General features: G+C 45.6%; 1 non-coding gene across 1 annotated transcript; it reads left to right on the forward strand.

Annotated features, from left to right (window-relative positions):
• Positions 1–21,682: 21,682 nt before the first annotated feature.
• Positions 21,683–21,757, forward strand: Trnas-cga. Its single transcript has one exon. It is a non-coding gene; the product is annotated as a tRNA-Ser (tRNA).
• The last annotated feature ends 373 nt before the right edge of the window (positions 21,758–22,130 follow it).

Consider the following 22,130-nt stretch of genomic DNA (forward strand, 5'->3'; position numbering starts at 1 on the left):
CAAACACCCCACTTCACAGCCGAGTCTTACTTCAGCGGTCATATGAACGCCTGGTACCATGTGTACACCAACAACAGCGATCGAAGAGGGTGAATAATGTTTGGTCCTCTGTGGATATATAAACGACGCTGTGGGTATCGTCCGAAGCTCTATGCTGCTTTTTCTTAACCTTTTGACTAACAATCGTATTTCAAAAACATTAATGCATGATTGTTTTACTAATATCTTGATCAGACGTATCAATACGGAAAGAATGTTTCGTTTTCGAAGGACTTGAGAGGTGGGAAGTGACATATACAGAATTATTAATAAGAAACTGCAGGGATAAGACGACTGCGCGAAAACTACAAGACATGCCGAAAGCAGACACACATCAGTGGACATCGAAATCTGTGTAGCTCTGTAACTCACACTACATGTGCCCAATATGAGCTTCGTTTTGATGTGGCAAGCATCCGTTCATGGGCGCAACTCGTTGACATGATGTGTCCAGGAAACCGCGAAGACAGCGCGCTTTGCGAGTCTGGTGGGGTGTGACAATATGGAGGCGAGGGTTCACAATAAAACTTGAAAAGCTAGGGGTGCAATTTGTAATTATCAGAATTCTGCTAACCGTTAGTAAGCTTCCCATTACCAGCAGGACGTTGATACTTAGCAATAACATGCAGCAGTTCTCCAATAACATGTCTTCAGGAGCACATATGTCCCGATGGTAGTCAAAGGGTTAAAGATGTTAGTTTTCAAACAGAGATAGCAATGTTAAGAAACTGTAGCGAAACGTAAGATCTGCAGAGAAATGACGCTTGCTGCAGGGATTGGCAATCGGCTCTCGACATAAGCAACTGTAACTCATTGTTCATAAACTGTGGAAAAGATCCGTTGTTATTTCATTGCATGATTCCCGAAAAATCACTGGAAACGGTAACATCCATAAAACATTTATGAGTGTTCATGTGGAACAAATTACAGTGGATCGATCACACGATACCAATCATCGAAGAGACAAGTGCTACAATAAAATTGATTTGAAGTGTTGTGCACCAACAAAAGAGATAGCTTACTAAGCTCTCGTATGATCAATATTTGACCATTGCTGCTCTGTCTGGGATCCTTACAAAAGTAGGGCTGTCAGTCCGGTGCTCATGCAAGTCCATTCATTGGTCGTGGCTACGAGAAAGGAAGTGTGGATTACAGTCCTGACAGCTCATGTTCTACGAAGAGTCAATTTGCTGTACCGAGGCTCGACGCCTGCAGTTTCTGAAGGAAGACGACCGTGTTCCGCCCGTCCATCAAGAGGCAACCCAAGCACCGCTAGAGGCCATGGGCCCCATAGATACATTCTCTTCCTCAAGACACGTGATTTGAAATAGGCCCGGCTTTACCCTAGTGCAGAGTCACATTTAGGGCAGCCCTCGAATGGCACCTCCGTGACATCGCTGCCATTTAAATATGACTTCATGACTCTGAGAGCTACCAGGTGCATTTGTAGAGTGTTCATGGTCTCCTCACCGAAGAAGACAGGGACGCCGTTGTCATGGTAGACTTGTAGGCTTGTAAATTTATTCTGGACTTGGACAAGTTTGCTCACTACGAGTCTTAAACTTTCTACGGTAACACTGAGCTTCCTAGGGCACTTTTATAAAGTGTGTGTTAAATAAACTTAGGCTCAGTGAGAATCTAAGCGGCCTTCAGCCAACAGGAGTATGTGTGGTCCATTCCAAGAAGTGACTTATTTTATGTTTTGTTTCAATCCCCATAGAACTAGACGTGCTATTAATCTACAACAAAAAAAGTTCAATAACTGCTAGCTGCTATTCTTTGTGCCACAGTTGATGAACATATCAGTTGGTGATGAGACTTGGTGTTTACATCAACCTCGCGTGTGTGCTCCGATCCAGGTAGTCAGTGCTTGCACGTGTTTTCCACTTGACACGGAACCGGTGGATTTCTCTGCCCAGGTGTTGCTGCTACTCCAGCAGATGCAGTACACCCACCTACTCCTGATTGTGTACCTGGTGACAATCTCCACATCGCCTCCAGAAATCTCCTCCTGTCTCTCCGAGATTGGCTCCACGGCCAAGGATTTCCGGTCGGCGGCACCAGCTTTCCAGCCGTTCACAGAAAGGTCTAACCATGGGAAAACTACGTTGCACGCATGGCTCACAGCGTGTCAGTTAACGACCAGTGGTGCGCTTTCTATTGACGTATGTAGTCTCGGACATTTATCACCTATTATTACAAGCAGAGCTCAGTGTCCTTCAGCATGACAAGTCGTGAGTACTTTGACTCACAAGTCCATGTGTCATCAGTCCGTCACAAGTATTTTAGTTGTCATAAAGGAGAGTCATATAGATAATAAATTACTACAGCGTAATAACTACAAGGTAATAACTACAGGGTTTATCTCGCCACTGCCGTTTTCATTGCAGTAACATCGAGTGAAAGCAATAATACGCCACTTCCTTGGTTAGAGATAAGATTTTAATCCATGTCTTCGAACTGACCTATTGAAACTCAAGGACCTACGTCTAGAAACTTGTCATTCCATTATTAGCGCATTCAAACTATAGACCTTTATCTCTAACGTCGATCAGTTGTAGAATTTTGGAACACGTATTACGTTCGAGTATAATGACTTTTCTGGAGACTAGAGATTTACTCTGTAGGAATCAGCATGGGTTTCGAAAAGGACGGTCGTGTGAAACCCAGCTCGCGCTATTCGTCCACGAGACTCAGAGGGCCATAGAGACGGGTTCACAGGTAGATGCCGTGTTTCTTGACTTCCGCAAGGCGTTCGATACAGTTCCCCACAGTCGTTTAATGAACAAAGTAAGAGCATATGGACTATCAGACCAATTGTGTGATTGGATTGAAGAGTTTCTAGATAACATAATGCAGCATGTCATTCTAAATGGAGAGAAGTCTTCCGAAGTAAGAGTTATTTCAGGTGTGCCGCAGGGGAGTGTCGTAGGACCGTTGCTATCCACAATATACATAAATGACCTTGTGGATGACATCGGAAGTTCACTGAGGCTTTTGCGGATGATGCTGTGGTATATCGAGAGGTTGTAACAATGGAAAATTGTACTGAAATGCAGCAGGATCTGCAGCGAATTGACGCATGGTGCAGGGTATGGCAACTGAATCTCAATGTAGACAAGTGTAATGCGCTGCGAACACATAGAAAGAAAGATGCCATATAATTTAGCTACAAAATAGCAGATCAGAAACTGGAAGCAGTTAATTTCATAAATTATCTGGGAGTACGCATTAGGAGTGATTTAAAATGGAATGATCATATAATGTACATCGTAGGTAAAGCAGATGCCAGACTGAGATTCATTGGAAGAATCCTAAGGAAATGCAATCCGAAAAGAAAGGAAGTAGGTTACAGTACGCTTGTTCGCCCACTGCTTGAATACTGCTCAGCAGTGTGGGATCCGTACCAGATGAGGTTGATGGAGGAGATAGAGAAGATCCAACGGAGAGCAGCGCGCTTCGTTACAGGATCATTTAGTAATCGCGAAAGCGTTACGGAGATGATAGATAAACTCCAGTGGAAGACTCTGCAGGAGAGACGCTCAGTAGCTCGGTACAGGCTTTTGTTGAAGTTTCGAGAACATACCTTCACCGAAGAGTCAAGCAGTATATTGCTCCCTCCTACGTATATCTCGCGAAGAACCATGAGGATAAAATCAGAGAGATTAGAGCCCACACAGAAGCATACCGACAATCCTTCTTTCCACGAACAATACGAGACTGGAATAGAATGGAGAACCGATAGAGGTACTCAAGGTACCCTCCGCCACACACCGTCAGGTGGCTTGCAGAGTATGGATGTAGATGTAGATGTTCTTCATCCCTCGGCTACCATACAGAACCTCTCAGAAGTGCGACATAGACAACACTTCGTCCTCCTGTGATGGACGCCTGTCCGACTGGACTTACAAAGTTCAGGCAAAGAAATGGCGCCCCAGCATGGTCTCCAGCAGATTTTTTCCTCCAGTCAGTGTTTTATCAGTCATCAGCGACATTAATACCATTACCAGTGAGCAAAGTGCAGCTGTTTGTGGGAAATCCAGACGTGTGGTAGACGTGAGTCAAACGACTTTGAAGATGTCAGTGGACTGCGCCGCATGAACCCCTCGGACATGAGGGCAGACTACGTGTATGAAATGAACCCAGCCATAGCGTATGTTCAGTCAGAGTTCCCACACTCTACAGCATGTTCCAGCAAGTTCCATTTCCCACCAATACTAGATAACTGCGTTGGCACAATTAAATTACTACCGAAAGTTTATTTCGCATGCGGCCGCCATTGCTGAATGACTACACCACCTCTTGCAAACGTCCGTTAGGAATGGACCCTGGCACGTGACGATGCACTTAGACTTAATATGGGCCTTTTTCTGGTCCTCTTAGAACCCCGTATACGGGTCTACGAACCCTCCTATCCTGGGAGTAGATGTGTCAAGTTTGCGGTGGGGACAGTCCTGTTCCACGTGATTGACAAAATGGCACACCTAGTTGGTTTTGTGCCCAAAACACTCGTAGCTGCTTAGCAACACTAAAGCCGGATTGTAAGAGAAGCATTAGCCATCATTTTTGGCTGAAAAATCTCCATGATTATGTGTGAGATAGGCATTGCACGTTATTCATCAAACATAAACCTTTGCTTCGTCTTTTCATGGCTTCAGCCAACGTTCTCACTAAAACCACATTCCTCCTTCAGTGATCGGCCCTGTCACTGTAATAATTATGATATTTGAAGTGTGTCTCCATCTGGGCATCACTGAACAAGAAGCCTTGGCCAACCTCTCACTGGAGGCCAACCTCAACGCCGGCGAGGTACTCCTCAAGGGACGCTGTAGTTAGGTGCCAGACCGCAAACATATCCAGCAGCCAGAATTCCAGACCTACTGGCACCGCTGGAACGGTCTCTCAACACTGAACGACGTGCTGCTGCTCCAAGGAGAAATGCCTTCATCCAGGTGGTCATCCCTCATCTCTCCAGCATCACTTTTGTAGCTTCTCCACGGCATGCAGTGTGGTGCGGTGCTCACCAAACGTTTGGCTCTCCACAATATCTATTGGTGTGGACTGGACGCTCAAAATGGTATCATCTTGCACCACCTGCCACAGCAAGTAGGCTGCCCCTCCATATTGTTTCTTGCCTTGCTGGGCTCTTCCAGTACCCGGACAAATTTTCGTTTTGATTTCTCTGATGTATCTTAGGCCATATTTGACTCACTGGAGTAGACACAGGCGGTGGGTTACATGTCTGCCACATCAGCTGTTTACATCTTATCTCAAAAATGGTTCAAATGGCTCTGAGCACTATGGGACTTAACATCTGAGGTCATCAGTCCCCAAGGACTTAGAACTACTTAAACCTAACTGACCTAAGGACATCACACACATCCATACCCGAGGCAGGATTCGAACATGCGACCGTAGCGGTCGCGCGGTTCCAGACTGAAGCGCCTAGAACCGCTCGGTCACACTGGCCGGCCATCTTATCTCGCTTTCTTCCACTGAATCACTTACTGACACCATTGTTACAGGAAATAGACCACAATTGGCATCTGCAGAATTTTGCACTTTCTGTAACGTCGTCCTAGCTCCTACAACACATTTTCACCATGCCTCAAATGGGGTAATGGAACGTTTTATCCACACTTCTAGAACCAAATGTCTAAACTTCACCAACATCATCTTCTTGACGACTCTCACCCTTTGTCTGACATCCTACTGGTCAACCACAGGGGACGGCTTGTCTAGTGCTGAGAGCTTCATGGTCAGTGTCATTAGCCCCAACATTCTATTCAACACCCCACAGTTCACAGTCCCCTTACTCGGCGGTCTATCTGTAAAAGTTTTCCATTAAAAGGCAGTGCCGGCCCTTTTTTTCACTAAGACAGATCAACACTGGTTTCTGGCAGTAATTTCCAAATTACTGGCCAGGGCCATTGTTGAAGTGACACTTCAGGATGGCACACCATGCCACAACCATGTCAACCAATTAAGAGATGTCCTTGGTCCTTCTCCTGAGGCTGAAAACTTCCACTTTTCTTTGTTTCAGGGGCGAAGCCACCCGCCGTCTGCACCATAAACACCACCGACCCAGCTCATCTACTGGGGGTGACCAGCCCACTGGACGGGCACTCAACAGCTCCAGACACCTCCTCAGGAATGACGCCACTGGATGTGAACATTACCCCCCTCCCCCCACCTGCCCCGGCCGCCAATATGGCAACATGCGACCTGCCTTCCACAGGGATGTCGACCTTCACTTCGCCATCTCCTCATCTACACAGTGGAAAGAGGGGGACAGGGGGGGGGGGGAGTGGGGGAAGGATACTGCACAGACGCTTAACACCTGCAGTGTCAGCAACCAACATTGAATCAGTGCTTCAAAAGTTGCCTAACAGGAAGGGCACAATTTTCCGGAAGACATGTGGCCTTGCTCTAACCGTCTACCACAATGCAAACCAACTGCCGCTAGAGGCCGTGGGCCGCATAGGCCTATGATGCAAAGGATGCCCGATGCCCGGATATATCCTAGTGCAAAGTCGCATTTGGGGCAGCGCTTGCGCCAGACGAGATCAGTTCGCTCTGAGTGAGTTTTCCTGGGCCAGGCTCCGATTCCACAAGGATTTAATCAATCAGGATTCGCCCTTGAGAGTCGCCTCAAAGGCGTCGCTGCCGTTCACGTCTGACTTCGCGACCCTGGGAGCTGCCTGCTGTGGACTTATTTAGAGTGTTCCCCGACTCCTCGCTGAAGAAGACAGGAGCCCCGTCGTTGTTGTAGACTTGTGGACCTGTGCATTTATTCATATTTAACTTTGGCTTGCTCCATACGAGGCTTAAACTTTTTTCATTAGTATTGTATGTTTTAAATGAACTTGCTCTGAGTGTCAGTCTAACCGGTCTTCAGTCACCAGAAGCATTACTGTTCTATTTCAAGAAGTGACTTATGTCTTGTTTCAATCCACGTCGGAGCAGAAGTCCTGTTAATCTTTGATAAAGAAACTTTTTCAATGATTTTCTTCTGTCGCCATCAGCAGACATTTCACAACTAATATGCTGTTTGCTCCTACGTATATTTTGTAAAAAGACCACGAAGGTAAAGTTAAGATCGTAGGAAGGCTTATGAACAATCATTCATCGCAAGTGGAGCTCAGGAAGGTGGGAGGGGGTGCACCATAAGGTGCCTTATGGAGTACTGGTGTACTTGCGTCGAGAGTTTTGTCGTAAAATGCTGGAACGTCACAAAAGAGTTTCTCTCAGTGACCCTTCAGTTACAGTTGTAGCATGTCTATCAATAAGACACGGCGAATAATTTAATCATAATACCCCTGAAGCTCGCGGGGAAGAAAATAAGGAAGGAAAATTATGGTTTAACGTATCGTCGAAATAGAGGTCATTAGAGACAGAACACAAGGTGGGGATGATTCAAGGGTGAGAAAGGACATCGGCCGTTCACAGGAACCATCCCAGCATTGACCTGGAGCGATTTGGGGAAATCACGGTAAACCTAAATTTAGACAGAATATCAAACCAAAACTCCTTTCCATATTGTTATTTTACTGAGCAACCAGATTCGGCGACATATTACGCCATCTTCAGGTCCCCTGATTGACGTTAAGAGGATTCCCACCTCCGTTCCAGCCAAATAGGGGCCAGCGTTCAGTGACTGGAATCCGTAGATTTTTGACACCTCTCGACTGTTAGACAAACATTAATGTTTTCCCAACAGTCGTCAAGCGATGACTGAAACGATCGCTGTGTCAAAAATATACGGATACCAGTTGTTGACTGGATCAGAGTGGGAACCTTCCTAAACCTCCGTCAGGAGGCCTGAATATGGTGTAATATATCGTCGAAAGTGGTTGCTCAATAAAATAACAGTTTGGAAATTTCGACGGTTGAAATCGAACCCGAGCTCTTAGGATTGACATTATGTCGCGCTCACCACTCAGCTAGGGGGGGGGGGGCGGACGTCAAGTGGTTAAAGAGTACACATGCTACGTAGAATAAACATTATTCAGCCATTGTGGACCGCTATGAAATAGACGCCAAACGGTGATCGATTCAGTATAAATAACCGGCAGTAACACACATACAGCGTTCATTGACCCACTGCTGAATTTATTGGAGTGTGCCTATTAATGTTATACGAAGAGAGCGTATTGCACTGGCGATCTGTTCCGACGGACGGTGAATTTATAGTACGAAATGTATTGGGGCGAGGCATATACCGCGCCGCTGTGAACTCAGATTGCCAATAGATCGCGACGTAACCATTAAGTCATTTTTCAGACTCGTGCCTGTAAATATTTATTTCACATTCATTCTCCGTCTGACACAGGCCATTCGTAAAGGTTAGTGCACCCTCGCAGGAGTCGATTCCTTTCAATACAGGATGACAGCCGTGATGTGTTGCACACCATCCCGAGTTAACTTACAGCGGCGATCTTCGGTTGGCGGAGTTACTCTGCGACAGTCACAAAGCACAACTGTTCCTCCGCTTCAGTCTCCCATTCACGTGCAAATCACTATGTATCGTTAGATGTGCTTTTTTAGACACGAAGGAGCAACCCTAAGAAAAATAATTCTGTGTAATATATAAGTTGCTTCTCTATGAATGGACATCGATCCGAAATGGAGTACAACAAGTTAATACACTACATGGTGTGACGTAATCAAAATCTAACCTAATGCGTACTGGGAACTCTTCGATATCGTTGGGTATGGATCATTTATGAAAAATAATAACTTTGTATAAGTAGATTTCTCTGTTAGCGATACACTATGTGAACTACTGCTTTCATTTGACATAAATTAAAGGCTTTGTAGTTAATTACCAAAAATACAAGTGTGTAATTTTGTACAGTTATTTAAAAATTTTTAATACTTACGCAAAAATTTGTGTAACGCAAATTTAAATATTTTCGGCGCCAACTATGTACTTCATTAGATTATTTGCTTACAACTGAAGTATCTCTGTCCTTCTACTCTCTCTTGGAGGCAACAGATATCGAAATAAGACACTCATTTCTACTGTTGCCAGAGAGTGTCACATTTGTGCAGTTATAGGGAATTATAGTTCTGCGAAAGTTGGCTTATCATTGTGAAACAGTTTGCTTCTGTACTGTGAAAAAATATGGAAGAGAAAATCTAATGGGAACTCTAATTATTTACAAGCGGGAGCTACCCTGATAATCCAATTGAAACCTCATAGGTCGTTTTTTGAACTGACAAAGCCTGTGGTAACAATCGCACACCAAAGAAGACGACGAAGGCAGGGTAATAGCAGCTAAGTACCAAATTTTATAATTTATCACTGTAGGCACGACTTCTTTCAATTTTACGCAAAATGACAGCTATCCATAAGTTTGATTCGTCATTGGAAAAGTAACTCCTTTTGAGAGAGCATGCGACAACGGTAAGCTGTCACAAGGACGCAGTTGTAAGACTTGTCTTGGCATCTGCGATACTTCCTCCGAATGCCTTGCTAACAGACAAGGTGGTGATATGGTCATCCTGATGCATGCCTCCTCTATGAGTATCTCAGTTCAGAACAAAAGCAGTCCGCTTAAAAAAGGCAGAATTCTTACTACAATGGAGATCAGCATTTAGGATGCATATGGATGGGGATGAAATTTCTGATACTGTACGTCTGGAGGGCGGCATTGTATCGAAGCGAATTATGGACTATGGTGGAGGGCAAGAGGAGACGAGAATCTAAGTTTATGAGATGTGGTACTGTTTGAGGATGTTGAAAGTTAAGTGCACTGATAAGATAAGAAATGAGGAAGTTCGTAGACAGAAATAGGTGAAAAACATTGAAAATAAGAACGAGCAGAATGATAAGACACGTGTTGAGACATCAGGGCATTACTTTCTTGGTACTGGAACGAACTATTAAGGGTAAAACACAGTAGGTAAAGACAGAGATTGAAATGTATCCAACAAATAAGTGAAGACGTTGAGATGAAGATGACATAGGATAGGAAGTCGTAACCGGGCGCCTCAAACTAGCCAAAGAACTACTGCAAAAAAAAAAAAAAAAAAAAAAAAAAAAAAAAAAAAAAAAAAAAAAAAAAAATCGTCGTCTTCGGGAGGAATTGTGGCAGTTACACCGTCAATCTCTCAACAGCTTCGATTTCTTCGTGATGTAGTCGTTGCTGCTATCGTGGAATTTGGCGCCAGCATCAGAGCACACAAACTGCGATACAAGTCAGCCTTAAGGCGCGTGCTGCTGAGGCTCATAGGAGCCTGTGGGCCAACACCGGTGGAGGCAGTATTAGTCACACTAGGCGTGTGCCCAATAGGTATTACTGTCAGATAAAGAGAGTCTCACTACTGTATACATAAAGGAAGTCTTCATAAGCTGAGAAAAATTACGGGTCAGGAAATAATAACCAAACTAGAACTGAAATTGTGGAAAGCGTGTGATTGGTGAAGAGACTGGGACAATATCACAACAGCCACTGAATATTTATACAGAATAAAGAAATTTCTGACAAATATGTGTGCATGTGGCGACCTTCTTACACCAGAACATATCAGGTCTACCCAGCCCAGGAAAGTTTGCAGATTCAGATTACTGGCATTGGAACGCTAAGTGACAGTGTCAGAGACACAGGCAAATGGCACCTGGTGAATGAGGTAGCAAGTGTATATCTGAGACGGAACTTAGAAAATATTTAGAGAATGGTAGAAACACGATTGTGATACCGCCGAAGTCAATACTGTAAGTGAGTGAAATATCACCGAGAATTCATCGACGGCAGAATTAATTTGTATACAGAGCACTGAAAGACCTAAGTCCAAACAAGCCACCGGCAACATTCCATTAGAACTACTCATAGCTTGGGAGAGTCAGCCCTGACAAAACTCTATCATCTGGTGAGGAAGATGTTTGAGACAGGCGAAAGCAGGTGTTGACAGATGTGAAAATTACCGAACTGTCAGTTTAATAAGTCATGGCTGCAAAATACTAACACGAATTCTTTACAGACGAATGGAAAAATTGGTAGAAGCTGACCTTGGGTAAGATCAGTTTGGATTCCGTAGGAATACTGACCCTAAGACTTATCTTAAAAGATAGATTAATGAAAGGCAAACCCACGTTTCTAGCATTTGTAGACTTAGAAAAAGCTTTTGACAATGTTAACTGGAATTCTCTCTTTCAAATTCTGAAGGTGGCAGGGGTAAAATATAGGGTGCGAAAGGCTACTTTCAGTTTGTACAGAAACCAGATGGCAGTTATAAGAGTCGAGGGGTATGAAATGGAAGCAGTGGTTGGGAAGGGAGTGAGACAGGTTTGTAGCCTATCCCCGATGTTATTCAATCTGTATATTGAGCAAGCAGTAAAGAAAACAAAAGAAAAATTCGGAGTAGGAATTAAAATCCATGGAGAAGAAATAAAAACTTTGAGGTTCGCCGATGACATTGTAATTCAATCAGAGACAGTGAAGGAACTGGAAGAGCAGTTGAACGGAATGGACAGTGTCTTGAAAGGAGGATATAAGATGAACATCAACAAGATTAAAAAGAGGATAATGGAATTTAGTCGAATTAAATCGAGTGATTCTGAGGGAATTAGATTAGGAAATGAGACAAAGTAGTATTGAGTTTTGCTATTTGGGGAGCAAAATAACTGATGATGATCGAAGTAGAGAGGATATAAAATGTAGACTGGTAACGGCAAGGAAAACGTTTCTAAAGAAGAGAAATTTGTTAACATCGAGTATAGATGTGAGTGTCAAACAGTCGTTTCTGAAGGTATTTGTATTGAGTGTAGTCATGTCTGGAAGTGAAACATGGACGATGAATAGTTTAGACACGAAGTTAATAGACGCTTTCGAAATGTGGTGCTACAGAAGAATGCTCAAGATTAGATGGGTAGATCACATAACTATTGAGTAGGTACTGAATAGAATTGGGGAGAAGAGAAATTTGTGGCACATCTTGACTAGAAGAGGGGATCGGTTGGTAGGACATGTTCTTAGGCATTTAGTATTTGAGGTCAGCTTGGAGGCTAAAAATCGTAGAGGGAGACCAAGAGATGAATACACTAAGCAGATTCAGAAGGATGTAGGTTGTAGTAGGTACTGGGAGATGAAGAAGGTTGCATAGGATAGAATAGCATGGAGAGCAGCATGAAACCAGTCCCTGGACTGAAGACCACAACGAAAACAACAACAATAGACGGAGGCTAGAAGCAGTGAATATCTGACCAGGAAAGTGGGAACTATGGCAGAACGAAGGGGAACTTACAGGTGGATTATGTGGGTCCCTCAGCAAGAGCAGGCTGCAGGGGATTGGTGTGACGAATCCGGTAGGTTCCATTGGCTGTCTCCTAGAGTTGCACTCTACCAAAACTACGGCTCGTTAGTTTTGGTACACTACATACAAAATCAGACTGAACATTATGACCACAGACCTGCTATCGATATGAGACACAAGCACGGTTGATGTAGTATCAACTAGTATGCTGTCCGTGTGTAGAGTGGGGAACGCGAGCGATCTGTCTGAGTTTGACAGAGGCCAGACGGTGATGGCCCGGAGGCTCGGCGCGAGCATTTCGGAAACTGCATGGCTTGTTGGGTGTTCAAAGAGTGCTGTGGTGAGTGTCTTCAACACATGGCGGAACCAAGGTGAAGCTACGCCCAGACGCCGTGGGGCTGGGCGGACACCATCGCATGCAGGCGGTGAAGTGGCGGAACTAACAGCAGACTTTAATGGATGGCAGAGTACAAGTGTGTGTGAACACAAAGTTCCCAAACACCCCTAACGATTGACCTCCGCTGCCGACGACCCACGCATGAACTATAGACCTATATCTCAAACGTCTGTAAGTTGTCCGACTCTCGTGACATCTGGTGGTCCATTCTGCATTCCATAGGGATGACCGAACACTTGTGATCACATAGCGCCCATTTTATTCACGCAGCATGGCGCTGTGGGATTTGTTCTTTTGTTCGTAATGGACACCTAGCTATCAAATTGATGTCGTGGAGACGACTGCGTACTATCTGGGTAGACACAATCGCCCCATTTGTCTCTGGAAAGGCAATGAGCAGTTATGTGATATTCTGCAGTGAATACCCACGATTCATATTTCTTAGTTGGCGTTCATCATCTGGCATTGTTGACTGCAAGCGACCACCAGTGTTTTGTGACTCACAACATTGTTCGAATGACGTCAGTGTGGTATACGCCTAACTTCTGCGCTCAACAACCCTTCTGAACAATACAGGGTATCTCAGGAGAAATAGTAAATACACTGCTCAACAAAAGTTTGGGACACTCTCGTAAAATGTAGTGCAGGATACTAGAAGTCTCACTGACGTAGGCACTTCATGCTTTATCCAGTTAGAGCCCGTACACTGGACGGTATTTACTGCTGGCATGCTTTGTGGTCGTTTCCATGTCATGTAAACAAACCACTGCCGCAGCGGCACACCGCGAGCAGTCCAGTGTTAACAACAGCTTCATTCAGTTTGTGTTCAACACAATCGTCCTCTGTAGGCGAGCGGTTCTAGGCGCTTCAGTCCGGAACCGCGCTGCTGCTACGGTCGCAGGTTCGAATCCTGCCTCGGGCATGGATGTGTGTGATGTCCTTAGGTTAGTTACGTTTAAGTAGTTCTAAGTCTAGGGGACTGATTACCTCAACTCTTAAGTCTCATTGTGCTTAGAGCCATTTCAACCATTTGTTAAACATCGCAGTAACATGCCACGTAGAGGTATACAACATTTTGATAGAATCTGGGTAGTGGATTTACTTTCGGCAGGTCATACACAGCAAGATGTTGCCGGTCGGTTACATGATACTGGAAGTGGTGACCAAAGGTGTGGAAAAAATACAGAGAGACGGGAAATGTGAACGATACACTTCGCAGTGGTCGTCTTCGCATGGCAACACCAATGCAGGGTCGTTTCCTCCAATTGTCTGCTTGCAAGATCCCTACACCAGCTGCCACAAATATTGGAAATGCCTTCTACGGGCAACAAGGGTTCGTATCTCAGACCAAACAGTAGGTAGAAGATTGCATCAGGGGTTGTCTTCATTACAGAAGACCAATGATAAGTTTGGCACTGAACCAACGCAAGCGACGCAACCGAAGGACCTGGGCTCTTGCACATCAACTGGACTACTTCGGAATGGAGTAATGTTGTGTTTGCTGACGAGACTAGGATTGGTTTGCAACCAGACACAAGACGTGTTAGGGTCTGAAGAAGCACTAGACAACATCAGGAACGCCGATACGTTCAGGAAGTGTGATGTTATGGACGGCAATAATGATGGGACGGCGGAACCCTCTAATTCCCATCTGCGGCAATTCGACTGGTCGCTGACAGTGAAAGACCACACTGTGCCCTAGCAGTGTCTCGGTATCTTCAAAGATGCAACATCAACCGAATGCATTTGGCAGCACAGTCCCAGACACGAATGCAATTGAGCATGCATCAGACATGTTGAAGGTGGCCATTGGACAGCGTCTGAAGCCACCTGACAATCTTCAGAACCTCACTGAAGCTCGATGGCCTCGTTCAGAGCACGCCTCGCAGAAGGAAAGAACTCACCTGTGTGCAGGGAGGACGTAATCATTACTAAAGACTGAGGCAAAGCTTTTTAGTATTTTTTGCTTATAAGATGTACACTTAGGAGAGAGCCTGCTTTGTTTTGTAATGATTTTGTAAAACTAATCAAAGTCGCTGTTGATTTCAGAAGGAAATATGTTTATTTTGTTAATAAGGTATTGTACAAGCCTCTGTGGGAGTATATTTAGAAGTCATTGTCGTGAACTCTATGATATTCCAAACTTTTGTTGAGGTGTGAATTACAGGAGCTGGGATGTCTCAAGGAGTTGTTTCAGTCGCCAGTCGGAAAGGTGGAAATGTTCTTCCTCTGCGCACATTGGCCCCTCTCCTTACGAATACGTGAGAGTTGTGTGCTGTGCGTATTTGTAGAGGATAGGTAAGCGTACTAGACTTGTGTATAGTGTAGCGTTATGATTGTGTTATATGACAACGACGAGAGAGGGAAGAGGATGAAAGCAGGCGCTACCGCACACCCTCGATCAGCACCAAGCGAGCCGCCGAGCTTAACGTTCAGGTTCGAATCCTGCCTCGGGCATGGATGTGTGTGATGTCCTTAGGTTAGGTTTAAATGGTTCTAAGTTTGGGGACTGATGACCTCAGATGTTAAGTCCGATAGTGCTTAGAGCCATTTCAATCATTTGAACCTTGGTGGCCAACAAACGTGACCATTTTCTGTTGATCCTATTAATACTGTTTACTGATGAACTTTCACTCGTCCGTGGTCCGGGAAGATCCACATGACTTTGTGTAGACACATTTTCACGAACGCTTCAATGTATATGAGTGGTGTAGTATTATAAACAATCGGTTCATTAGGCCTGCTGTGTTACCCCACCGCCTGTTATCTTTCCTTGAACTTCCAGCACTGTTGGAAGAGGTTTCTTTGTCCGCAAGGATGGATATATTCTTCCAGCATGACGGGGCTCTCCAGTGTGACACGTCATCTAAACGTGGCACGGCCCAAAAGATGGATCGGCAGAAACACTCACGTGTCTTGGCCAACAGGGTCCTTCAACCTTACCCCTTTATAGACTATAAGACAATGGAAAACGAAATAGGACGAAAGAATTATCCGAATGGGACGGAAATCGGTACATGTGATGTACATGTACAGTCAAACAAACGATTACAGTTTCAGAAAATATAGATGATGTTTTGAAGACAAAGCGCTTCACAAATTGAGCAAACCAATAACGCGTTGCTGCACCTGTGGCCGTTATACAAGCATTTATTCGGATTGGCATTGATTGATAGGGTTGTTGGATGTTCCTCATTACGGATATCGTGCCAAATCTTGTCCAACTGGCGCGTGAGATCGTCAAATCGTAAGCTGGTTCGAGGGTTCTGCACACAATGCTCCAAAGGTCCTCAAGTAGGGAGGGATCCGACAATCTTGCTGGGCAAGGTAAGACACGACAAGTAGAAAAAAATCTCGTCGTGTGCGCCCGGACATTATCTTGTTGAAATGAAGACATATCTTTGGAGTGGAATCCCATTGACTGGAGCAGAATTGTCTTCAGTAATGAATCCCGCTTGAAACTGAGCCCCAGCGACCAGCGAAGACATGTCTGGAAACGCTCCAGAGAGCGGTGGGATTCCAACCTGTCCATCGCCCGTCACACGGCCCGACAGCCAGGAGTGATGGTGAGGGAGGGGGGGGGGGGGAGGTGCCGTTTCATCTGTGGTAGCAAGACCCAGCTGGTGGTCATTCGCGGCACCCTCAGACTGCAAGGATACGTCGACGATATTCTGTGCCCCGTTTTGTTGCCCTTCATGGCAAGTCATCCTAGGCGCACATAGCAGCAAGATGATACACACCCCGCATACGGCGAGAGTTTGTATTTGCCAAACCTTAAATTAGCCAGCAATGTCGCCGGATCTCTCCCCAATTGAGAACATTAGGAGCATTATGGAAGGGCCGTCCAACCATCTCCGTATTGTGACGACAAATGAGCCAATTGGACAGAATTTAGCACGATATTCCTCATGAGGAACATCCAACAACTCTAGAAATCAATGAAATCCAGAATGAGATTTTCACTCTGCAGCGGAGTGTGCGCTGATATGAAACTTCCTGGCAGATTAAAACTGTGTGCCCGACCGAGACTCGAACTCGGGACCTTTGCCTTTCGCGGGCAAGTGCTCTACCATCTGAGCTACCGAAGCACGACTCACTCCCGGTCTCACAGCTTTACTTCTGCCAGTATCTCGTCTCCTACCTTCCAAACTTTACAGCAGTTCTCCTGCGAAACTTGCAGAACTAGCACTCCTGAAAGAAAGGATATTGTGGAGACATGGCTTAGCCACAGCCTGGGGGATGTTTCCAGAATGAGATTTTCACTCTGCAGCGGAGTGTGCGCTGATATGAAACTTCCTGGCAGATTAAAACTGTGTGCCCGACCGAGACTCGAACTCGTGACCTTTGCCTTTCGCGGGCAAGTGCTCTACCAACTGAGCTACCGAAGCACGACTCGCGCCCGGAACTCACAGCTTTACTTCTGCCAGTACCTCGTCTCCTACCTTCCAAACTCTACAGAAGCTCTCCTGCGAACCTTGCAGAACCAGCACTCCTGAAAGAAAGGATACTGCGGAGACATGGCTTAGCCACAGCCTGGGGGATGTTTCCAGAATGAGATTTTCGCTCTGCAGCGGAGTGTGCGCTGATATGAAACTTCCTGGCAGATTAAAACTGTGTGCCCGACCGAGACTCGAACTCGGGACCTTAGGCTTTCGCGGGCAAGTCCTCTACCAACTGAGCTACCCAAGCACGACTCACGCCCCGTCCTCACACCTCCTACCTTCCAAACTTTACAGAAGCTCTCCTGCGAACCTTCCTTCTGTAAAGTTTGGAAGGTAGGAGGTGTGAGGACGGGGCGTGAGTCGTGCTTGGGTAGCTCAGTTGGTAGAGGACTTGCCCGCGAAAGCCTAAGGTCCCGAGATCGAGTCTCGGTCGAGCACACAGTTTTAATCTGCCAGGAAGTTTCAAATCAATGAAATGCCGTATAACTACTTGCAAGATATGGACCAACTCAATATTGACCTGTTCAATTTTTTGAAGTTTTTTCTTTTGAAAAAATCACCCAAATGTTCTGAAATTGTAATCATTTGTTTGTCTGTACGTGTGCATCACATCTGGCAATTTCCGCCCCAGTCAAATTATTTCTTCGTGGTGCGTCGTTCTTTTTTGTCTTAGAGTGTACATTTTCCTGGTTACATCCAAATAACGATAAGTCTGCAGGTTCCTCGGTTGCACAAAAGACACTTTAAGGGTGCACTTTAACATGGCCACAAACGAGGACACAATCAGAAAGGCCAACAGAAAAGTGCTCACTCACCCCACTGCATTGAGTCGGGGTGGAAGTCGAGAGTGTGACGACGATGACACCGCAGTGGTGGCGGCTGACGTAGACACCTCTGGCGCCAGTTTTGTAGTCCTGGGCTGAGGACTGCACTGTTGTTGGGATGAGGGAAAGTGCAGTGCGGTGAGGCACGGCAATCGGCGCGCTGCGCGCTAATGACACAACAGTAGTCGGACAAGAATTTATTCACTAAAACTTCCAGTTATATTTCTGCTATGTGTTGGCGCCTAGGCCAGCGGTGGTGCAACTTCCCGGCCTCGAAAGTTACTGATGCTGTCTCAGCGAACACTTACCAATTTCTATCCATTTCGAATAATTCCTTCGTGTCGCGTCTCTTTTTGTCTGTAGGCAAGGTTAAAAGGTAAAACCCGCAAAGAAAAAGTGAACACAACAAGTTGATCGTTCATATTGTGAGCAATTCTGTCCCCGAAAGAACGCAACAAATGATCTTGTTAAGTGAATTCGAATGTTGCTTGGAGTCAAAGGTGGAATTTGGGAAAATCGGCATTGAATATTTGGCGTTGCTCAACACCTCCCGTAAGTATCTTCAGGTGGGGACGACAGTTCAAATTCGCGTTCGACCGTCCAATGTAAGTATGTCGCCATCTGCAAAACCCAGAAAAATATCGTACGGGGAAGATCAGAGTAAACGTCAGAGGACACGTTCTGCGAGGAAGTAAGTAGTATGCGAGCACCTCCAGTCTTTGTCCCAAGAGTGCAACGCTGTCTCCATGAACAATGTTTAAAGGCGCGTATACAAGCCGTAAAACCTTTATTTCGCGGACAAAACAAGGTGAAACGATTGCAACGGAGATACCAACATAAAAACTGGACCGTGCACTAATGGTCCAAAGAGTTAATCACGAACGAATGTAAGTTTGAAGCATTAGGAATTCATCGTCGAATGTTTGTTCGTCGACTACGTGGAGAATATATGAAGAACCAGTGTGTGACGCCAACGCCGTTCATGGTGGAGGGTCTGGTGGATCCGTCATGGTAGGGGACGGTTTGCGGGTGATAAGTCGGTGGTCTACATCTACATCCGTACTCCGCAAGCCACCTGACTGTGTATGGCGGAGGGTACCTTGAGTACCTCTATCGGTTCTCCCTTCTATTCCAGTCTCGTATTGTTCGTGGAAAGAAGGATTGTCGGTATGCCTCTGTGTGGGCTCTAATCTCTCTGATTTTATCCTCATGGTCTCTTCGCGAGATATACGTAGGAGGGAGCAATATATTGCTTGACTCCTCGGTGAAGGCATGTTCTCGAAACTTCAACAAGAGCCCGTACCGAGCTACTGAGCGTCTCTCTTGCAGAGTCTTCCACTGGAGTTTATCTATCATCTCCGTAACGCTTTAGCGATTACTAAATGATCCTCTAACGAAGCGCGCTGCTCTCCGTTGCATCTTCTATATCTCTTCTATCAAACCTATCTGGTATGGATGCCACACTGCTGAGCAGTATTCAAGCAGTGGGCGAACAAGCTTACTGTAACCTACTTTCTATGTTTTTGGATTGCATTTCCTTAGGATTCTTCCAATGAATCTCAGTCTGGCATCTGCTTTACCGACGATCAACATTATATGATCATTCCATTTTAAATCACTTCTGATGCGTACTCCCAGATAATTTATGGAATTAACTGCTTCCAGTTGCTGACCCGCTATTTTGTAGCTAAATAATATGGCATCTTTCTTTCTATGTATTCGCAGCACATTACACTTGTCTACATTGAGATTCAATTGCCATTCCCTGCACCATGCGTCAATTCGCTGCAGATCCTCCTGCATTTCAGTACACTTTTCCATTGTTACAACCTCTCGATATACCACAGCATCATCCGCAAAAAGCCTCAGTGCACTTCCGATGTCATCCACAAGGTCATTTATGTATATTGTGAATAGCAACAGTCCTACGACACTCCCCTGCGGCACACCTGAAATCACTCTTACTTCGGAAGGCTTCTCTGGTCTGGCGAAAATTAATGGAACGTGAAAGAAGGACGGATATCACAAGGTAGTGATGAACAAAGCAGTTCCATCTGGCCAGTTATTGTTCGTGGGTTCGTTCTGCAGCACAACAATGATTGCAAAAATGCTTCTATATTGTGAGAAGAGGTATGTGAACAAAAAAGAAAGATGTGGGGAATTGAAGAATATAATTTGACCAAATATCATTGAATTCTTATGGGGAGAACTTGAAAAGGAGATCAGAAAACGGAAGTATTGATGGTGTGTGGAATAATTTACAGACGTGTTGGACTGCAATATTTGCAAAAACATTACAAAATATTATCTCCAGAATACCACGTGTTTGTTCAAATGGTTCAAATGGCTCTGAGCACTATGGGACTTCACATCTGAGGTCATCAGTCCCCTAGAACTTAGAAGTACTTAAACCTAACCAACCTAAGGACATCACACACATCTGAGCCCGAGGCAGGATTCGAAACTGCGACCGTAGCGGTCGCGTGGTTCCAGACTGTAGCGCCTAGAACCGCTCGGCCACTCCGGCCAGCTAAGAGGCTCACATCTAGACCATACTGCATTGTACGTAATGACAGAGGGAGACAATATTTATTTTGTTGGTCTATCTAGTTTGCACGATGTGTTTGTACATTGAAATAAAGTATATAAAACTTTTGTCGCGTAGTGTAGATTACAAAGAACGTTGTACGTGGCGATTCTGTACGGAAAAATACTATCAAAAAACAGGTTTCCGATCAAAAAAGCTCAGACTACGCACGTCTCAATGGTGGCGAAACAGTGTTTCATTAGACATATACTTCACATTATCTTGTCAAGTCCCTGTAACCGGTAGGTTCCTACGGTCCAGATTACAAGCCGTCGGCCTTTGTGTGAGTGCGGGGAGAACTGCTGTAAGCAGGTGGTCCCGCTGTGGAGGAGACGCCGAAAGCGGGCTGGGGGGGGGGGGGGGGGGGGCATGCAGGGCGCAGGTGGCGCCGCCGCGTGACCCCGGGTGACCTGTGGCCCCATGACCCAGAGTCGAACGCGTGACCTTTGGTGGCCGCTTGTCGTCCTGCGCGGAGCAGGAAAAAAAAAAAAAAAAAAAAAAAAAAAAAAAAAAAAAAAAAAAAAAAAAAAAAAAAGGAAAACCTCACCGAGCCGAAGGCGTCGCCTTGTCCCGAGCACTGACAGCCCAGGACTGCCACATATGCTCACACACACACACACACACACACACACACACACACACACACACACACACATCTCACTGTCTGTTGAATTCAGCTCCAGCTGAGATCGCACGTACATCGAAAACAAGCCACGACTGGCATAATCGAGCGCCTGCTATTGTCACCACGTGTCAAGGCTGAAATTTGTAACGTCGGCGAAGGAAGAGCTTTGACATAAAAAGTAGGCTTGGCGCAGCTGCTTTGCGTGTCTGCCGCGACCAAATGAGTAACGACATTTAGTATACCTAGAATGAAATTTTCACTCTACAGCGAAGTGTGCGCTGATATGAAACTTCCTGGAAGATTAAAACTGTGTGCCGGACCGAGCCTCGAACTCGGGACCTTTGCCTTTCGCGGGCAAGTGCTCTACCGACTGAGCTACCCAAGCACGACTCACGCCCCGTCTTCACACCTTTAATTCCGCCAGTACCTCGTCTCCTACCTTCCAAACTTCACAGAAGCTCTCCTGCCGAACCTTGCGGAATTAAAGGTGTGAGGACGGGGCGTGAGTCGTGCTTGGGTAGCTCAGTTGGTAGAGCACTTGCCCACGAAAGGCAAAGGTCCCGAGTTCGAGTCTCGGCCCGGCACACAGTTTTAAACCGCCAGGAAGTTTCATATCAGCGCACACTCCGCTGTAGAGTGAAAATCTTATGCTAGAAACATCCCCCAGGCTGTGGCTAAGCCATGTCTCCGCATTATTTTTTCTTCCAGGAGTGCTAGTTCTGCAAGGTTCGCAGGAGAGCTTCTGTGAAGTTTGGAAGGTAGGAGACGAGGTACTGGCGGAATTAAAGGTGTGAGGACGGGGCGTGAGTCGTGCTGGGGTAGCTCAGGAAGTTTCATTTAGTATAGCTCTCTACGGCATCGCATCAGCGTTACTGCAGCTCTGCACAATGTGCTGAGGGAAGTCTTGGGACAGCGATGTGCACAGATGGCAGTAGTATCTCGCACACGATGCATAAAA

The sequence above is a fragment of the Schistocerca americana genome, chromosome 7, assembly GCF_021461395.2.
Source record: "Schistocerca americana isolate TAMUIC-IGC-003095 chromosome 7, iqSchAmer2.1, whole genome shotgun sequence".
In the NCBI taxonomy this organism is placed as follows: Eukaryota; Metazoa; Arthropoda; class Insecta; order Orthoptera; family Acrididae; genus Schistocerca; species Schistocerca americana.